The sequence below is a fragment of the Magnolia sinica genome, chromosome 1 (genome assembly GCF_029962835.1).
Source record: "Magnolia sinica isolate HGM2019 chromosome 1, MsV1, whole genome shotgun sequence".
Classification (NCBI taxonomy): Eukaryota; Viridiplantae; Streptophyta; class Magnoliopsida; order Magnoliales; family Magnoliaceae; genus Magnolia; species Magnolia sinica.
Window position 1 is genome coordinate 24,206,686 of NC_080573.1, and position 6,681 is coordinate 24,213,366.

A 6,681-nucleotide genomic window follows, 5' to 3' on the forward strand; every position below is an offset into this window, starting at 1 on the left:
GATGTTTATGTGGAATCTAAATCGTACATCTGCTAAGAATCTTTGTATTCACCGTGTACAGGAAGAATCATCTCAATACAAAACTCAAGTAGCACACAATATTAGGAGAAATGTACGATCAAACCTAAAGCCTATAAACCGGGTCTGGGGCATGTTAAGAGGCCCACCTAATGAATGGTCCAGATCACCGGACTCAGATCATCAATCCCACTTCCTCCAGCAAATTCACCTGCCATTTCTTATTGGATGAAAAGGGTCTCATCCATTGGATACCTTCACATACATATAGCACGATGAAAAGTAAAACATCAAAATCATGGGCGACAGAATTGAAAATTTGATGATAAGGTGGGCCTGAGAAATTGCTGTCGGCCAATTGTTTTTTTTTCAGAACAGACCCATCTTTTAACTTTTAGCATGCATCCCGCCACGATACCTCTGGTTGTTTTCCTACCAATAAACACTACGTATGATTTGAAAGAATGTACATAAAGCAAAGGTCATTCACGTTTTCTCAAAATCCTATCTACTTGAGAAAAACCATTGGCCAAACCAGGCTAAGGAAAGGTATTTCGCGCTTTCAAAATCGGGACCGGATTGGGTGCGGCCCGCTTCACCTAAGACAGTGCTGCCTTAGCTGTGAGGCCCACCTGGATGTATGTATTCTATATCTATGCTGTCCATCCATTTTTTTAAATCATTTTATGACATGAGCTTACGAAGGAAGTAGATCCAATTCACAAGTGGACTATACCGTAGGAAACAGTGGTCATTGAATGCTGTTGAAGGCCAAATATTGCATATTCTCGTCCATTTATATCTTGATTTTATGAACATGATAATGCGTAATATTCTATTTTACTCATGTTTGTGTTGCAAGGTGAATTTAAGAGCTTGGATTAAAAGGGGGTGATAAAAGCGTGAATTTGATGCTTAAGAATCAATGAGGCAAGGGATGGATCTTAGAAGACTAAGAATGAAGAATTCACATGCTAAAGATCCAAGAAAACTAAGTGAGGAATAAAGAGAATTAAAGATTTGAAATGAAGAAAAGAATCCTGAAATCGTCCTGAAAAAACATATTCTGAAACTCTGGGTCATTCTGTAAAATTGCGCAGAGTGAAGTTTATTTTGAAAAATTGCACAGAGTAAAGTCTATTTTAGTAAATTGCATAAATTTAAGGCAGTTTCTAGAGTTTTTCAACTAGGTGCAAAAATTAGACGCAGATTAGATACTAACAGGTTGAGTAGCGAGTCAGCTACTGAAGTGACGTCACCAAGTTCCGTGGGCCCCACTATAAGGTATGTGTTATATTCACACCGTCCATCCATTTTGAGATATCATTTTAGGACATGAGGCAATTAAGGAGTCAGATAAAAAGCTATAGTGGATCCAACCACAGAAAACAGTAGGGAGAGTGATTCACACCATTGAAAAAATCTTAAGGCCCATCATAATGTTTATTTGAAATCCAACCTGTAAAAAAGTTTAAAAAAAGACATTAAATAAGGGAAAACACAAATATCAGCTTGATCTAAAACTTTTGTGGCCTTTCGAAGTTTTAATGGTCGGCGACACTATCCCACTGTTTTCTGTGCTGGGGTCTACTTGAGCTTTGGATTTAACTCAGTCTTTTGATATTGCCCTAAAATGATCTCTTCAAATGGATGGAAGGTGTGGATACAAAACATACATCATGGTGGGGCCCACGGAACTTGGTGACGCCACTTCAGTAGCGAGTCTCGCTACTTAACCTGTCAGTAGCTAATCCGTGCCCGCAAAAATTGGAGTTCCACAACTATAAATAGGACTTTCTAGGATATTCATATGCATCTTCTAAGGTTTAAGGAGTGGAGCAAAATGGTAGAGAAGTCGTCGCCAAGAGTTTTTCTTCTTCTTCCTCAGTTGTTTTCATGTTTTTCTTAAGAGACTTTGGTCTAATTATATATATGGTTGGCTAAATCTCTTAGCTAGGGTTAAGAGGTGAAGCTTATAGCGTGATGTGATGTTTCTCTTGCTTTGATTCATATTTATGTTGAACCTTCTTTGATTCTAATTTGACATTTAAGGAATACTTTTAGTTTTTAATAATTTATTGTGACTTAAATTACAGTAGATTTGTAATAGCTTTGAGTATATTCTTTTCCTTGTAATGCCCTGAAATTCGGGGGTCAAGCATAACTCAGCTCCCGAGTTCCAAAACATCACTTATGCAACATATGTAATGATGAATGTATGTTGTCTGTATTAGTGCATAAAACATGAAGTAAATTAATCCAAAACTGCAAACATAATCCAGGGACAGGTGAAATATGCAAGCGGAAGACTGAAGAAATATATATATATATATATATATATATATATATATATATATATATATATATATATAAGTCCCTGAGATATCTATACTCTGCCAGGTCATAATTACAAGTGTTTGTTTCAAAATACAAGTATCAAAATGAAATAAACCACTGCAACAATAACCCTGAATCCCCGTTGCTCAGGACACGGCTCACATGAACCCGCCTGAGAACTGCATAAAGGAGAATGTCTCCTTGTCATCCTCATACTCCTGCTCTGCCTCGTGGGTCGCATCATCATCTACATCTAAGACAGAATCTGGTTGGTGTTTAAACACCGTTCTAGAACGTGGGAGTGAGTGATCAACTCAGTGGAACTATACAGTAAAAGTTAACAAGTTATCAATTCAATCAAACAGTAATGATAAAACAGTACAATCAAACAAGTCCTAATTACTCTTGTTAATGCAAGGATGTATGAAGAAATGATGCATGCCCTCGCCTGCACTCCCTCAGTGTATTCATCTTACGGTACGCATACAACCTCCCGCAGTGCGCCACCACGCCAAAGCACATGCAATGCGGTGCATGAACATGATTACCAAGTTTTTATTAGTCATTTTCATATAGCAGGATTGGGAAGCTAAGGTACCACCCTTTATATCATTTGCCCAATATTGATCCATCTAGGGTCGTCAGTCCTAGTTAATCACATACGATAGGTAAGTTCAGGTCACTACCACCAACACCCTACCAACTGGCAGTCTATTTTCGAAGGCGTGTCATCAAACCGACTGAGGACCACAGCCAGGCTGTGCCGAGGTAGGCCTGCTCATACTCGAGGTCACTCCACTGATGCCCTACCAACTGGCAGTCTATTTTTGAATGCTCGTCACCAACCCAACTGGGGATCACAGCTAGGCTGCGCCAGTGTAGGCCGACAACTCGAATACAGTGTCTCATACCACCGTATTTGGCTCACGAGTGTAAGTTGCTCACTGGTCACTACGGGGAGACTCATCACCCCAGCGTAGGGCGACAACTCGACCACGGTGTCCTAGACCACCATGCCCGGCTCATGAGTCTTAGCGGATTGTGGTACCAAGGTTAAATGAGCATTTCACTAGTAAGTTTGGTACCTCAGATTCAAGCAGTAACGTCCAAACATGGTGAACATACATTGGGTCAATCGGGTTAATTGATGAGCTCGACTAGTACGAGCGCACGTTGAGTTGATCGACATGAAGTACATAAGCACTTCGTGTGGCCTAACCACTACCGACATCCCAAGTACGACTCGGATTTATCGAACACATCCTGTGTGGCGAAAACAACCTCAGCCACCAGTTCGAGGCCTGTTACCGATTACCTGGACTGTGATATAGTCTCAACCACGTACAATCATAATAATTAAGCATATGAGATAATCAAAGCAATAATGAACACTTAAGTCAAATCCTACAATCATTTGAGCATAATATGGAATATAACTTAAACATGTTTATATAGTACATGGAAGAAATCATACACTCAATTAAACATGAATTGTATACAGTACATGGGGGGAAATCAAACACACAGCTAAGGTAGTTGGGATTCGTATCTCAACTCCCTACAAATCACAATTTACTAACTACTAACTCATTCAGTCATTTTTACAAACACTCGGACTACACCTTCCAACATATATAATATACGTTGGTTATAATACGTATTTGGGCAAAACCTTTCGTCAAGGAAGTGTCGTCTACACAACGATCATATACCCACAATAGTCAATTATGGCAAGCACGAATAGACATTCTATACTCATTCAGACATTTTCACAAACACTTAAACTACACTTTGCAACATACATCACGTATGTCGGCAATATTACATATTAGGGCAAATCCTTTTTGCCAAGGAGTTGTCGCATACATAACAATCATATTCCTACGACAATTAATCATGGCAACCACAACATCAGATTTCAAATGCATACAAACATTTCAACAAACACATGAAGCACTCTATTTACAACATAGGTTATACATATACGTAAAACGAAACGGATATCGCATTTGGCATATGAAATGGCACCCACGTCAGTAATAAATCATTATCTGACATTGAAAGCCTTGAAAACCATAACCTATACGTATATAGTCCGCACCTTACGCCGGTAGACACATAACGAACTCAATTCGTCTATTAATACATCGTTTATGGCACAACGACAACCTACAGTACGAAATAAGTAAGCTATTTCATCTATTACACTATTTGAATCCCTAGAACGGATTAGGGTTAGGATTTCTTACCCAAGTACGGAGTCAGAATCATCAGATTAGCGACACAGATGTGGTAGCCAAGCCCGTGGAGCGATGAGATGGAATCCCAGGAACTCTCTCCCACTTTCTCTCTTACTTCCTCTCTCTTTCCTTCTCTCTTTACTCTCTTCTCTCTCCTAGGTTTTCTAAATTCGTATGGAATGAGAGAGTGAGGGTTTAAGACCCTTATATAAGCCTAGAACTAACGAAAATAGCCTCAAGGCCATGGTATACTTAGGTTATAACCAAATCGGGCTTATTCTGATCCAATGGAGCATTTCTGGAGGTCCTTTTGCTGAATGCGGTCGGACTTAAGCTCACAGATATTGGATCTTGATCAAGTTAAGTTTTCAGTCCGATCGGGTTTACAGATCGCCCGTGGCGAGCCAGTTTCAGTTCAGCAGTCATCGAAACTCGATCAGGGCCACAAGTATATTGGCATATGTGGGCCATCCTCCCTGAACCGAGGGTGAATTTGGGTCAGAATCCAACGGTCAGAATGCTTATAATCGGCGCGCAAGTGACATGACTCAGATTACTTAAATTCTTATTTAATTTCTAAATAAATTCACCTTTCTCACACTCTTCACTCCGGACGCAAGCAAATCGTCTCAGGACATCATCTGGACTTGATTTTCGAGGTGATTGTCAAGTCCAACCAGGCGGTCATAATTGTCTAAGTTTATCGCTATCGGACTTTCGACGTGCGGTCCAGGTCCGATATAAAGTTTCAAAATGCTCCCGAGAGCAACTGGATTTAGAGTTGAATCCTAGATTTCAGGGTAACGTAGCGTTAACGATTTTATAAGTTTTGGATCCTGCAGATCGTATTTAAAGTGATTGGTGCTAATTTCACAGGTAATCTAGTTTAGCGCTAGTTAATCCTCGTTAATTTCTAAAGGATTTGGTCCTAAGTGGTTTCTGTTTGAGGTAGTGCTCGGGTTTCTGTATGGATTTTTCCGGGATGTTACAATCTACCCCCTTTAAAGAGCAATTTCGTCCCCAAAATTGCCTAAGGGTAATAACTACATCAGCCTAGCTCATATTGGTTTACCCCCTTAAAAGTTTCTACCTTTGAAGTTTAAAAACATATATCTAATTCATTATTATCGTGCTAAGTGTTTGATGATAAAGTCTACTTAAGGGTTGTATAATTTACTCTTTATAATTGAGCTAATACGGAAGGACAGTTGTGGTAGGCTCAAATCCGATACGTCGATTATCCGCCTGACCAGGGTAGACAACGTTGTATCCCTTCCTAATCCTGAAGGATCCTGGTCTTCTGCTCAGTCAAAGGAGTGAGTCCTTGGTAATCACCGAAGATTGAGAATTGAGTTAAGCCACGAATGCCTCATAGGGATATGGTTCTAAAATTCCGAAATCTGCTCATCCTAAGTATCTAAGGGGTATTATAATTTATTAGGAGGTTTAAGCCTTATGTTTATAAGGTTGTCCTTCGGGTCCTGTTCAACAAGTGTTCTTATTCAACTTATGTTTAACTTGGTGGATAATAAGTTCTTCCATGGTGCTCATAGTTAGAAGACTAGGCTAGAAGGGTTTTCAACCTCCTAAAATTATATTCGCATGTCACCATTTTGATCATACGGCTAGGGGGTTAAGGGCAGATTGCACTTTGGTTTTCTTAACTTTAGAAGGGAAGGAAGAGTCAAGAGTTCTAAAATATCTTAGAAGTTTGGAATGTTAACGTCATAAGGCCGCGGGATAGGAAAGAAGAGGGACATGTCCTCGATGCAGGATAAACCTTGAATATACAAGGGAATAAGAAACTTATAATCCTTTACTATGGTCCACCTCCAAAATGAGCTTATGGAGTATTAAACTATAAAACCCAATCCTACCTGAGGGTCCTAATTTAATTGTACCAAAAATGACCAAAAAAACATATATATCTTTACGTATAATCAAATTTAATCACAGGATAATTCCTAGTATGACTATAAATAATTCCTAAATAGACATCGAATACTAAACTAAGGTATGACTAGTCTATTGATAAATCGAAGTTGGAGATTTTGTTTATATATAAATATTTGTCAACCCTTCCCTT